This window comes from Glycine max, chromosome 20 (assembly GCF_000004515.6).
Source record: "Glycine max cultivar Williams 82 chromosome 20, Glycine_max_v4.0, whole genome shotgun sequence".
NCBI lineage: Eukaryota > Viridiplantae > Streptophyta > Magnoliopsida > Fabales > Fabaceae > Glycine > Glycine max.
Window position 1 is genome coordinate 39,156,636 of NC_038256.2, and position 472 is coordinate 39,157,107.

Genomic DNA, 472 nt, shown 5'->3' on the forward strand with positions numbered 1-472 from the left:
TTTTCAGTTTGTCTTTCAATGTAACTGCTAGCACTTGATGTTTAATTAATTTCTTCCGATTGCTTTACCCTGATGCTCATGCTTTTAGTCTCACTTAATTACCTAGTTGGCAGGTCACGGAACTTAAGATTTATCCCTGATATTTCCCCTTAATTAACTACTAACGGATCAACTTGGTATTAATTGTAATTATGTCATGCATCATGAAACAAAGTTATTTGAGTTTAACAGTAAATCTTGTATTTATATACCAATAAATCGTTAGATAGGTAGACATATAGTACTTAAGAGAATGAGAAAGGATGATTTAGCTAAATAAAAAAAATGAGGATATATGCATGAATTTTTCGAAGTTAGAGTATCCCAACAGATAATCTTTAATAATATTATTAGTATCCTCACTTTAGTTCTTGATTTTAGTATAAAAAAAAACTCATTTTAATCCCACTTTATTACTTTCCATTACCATGAA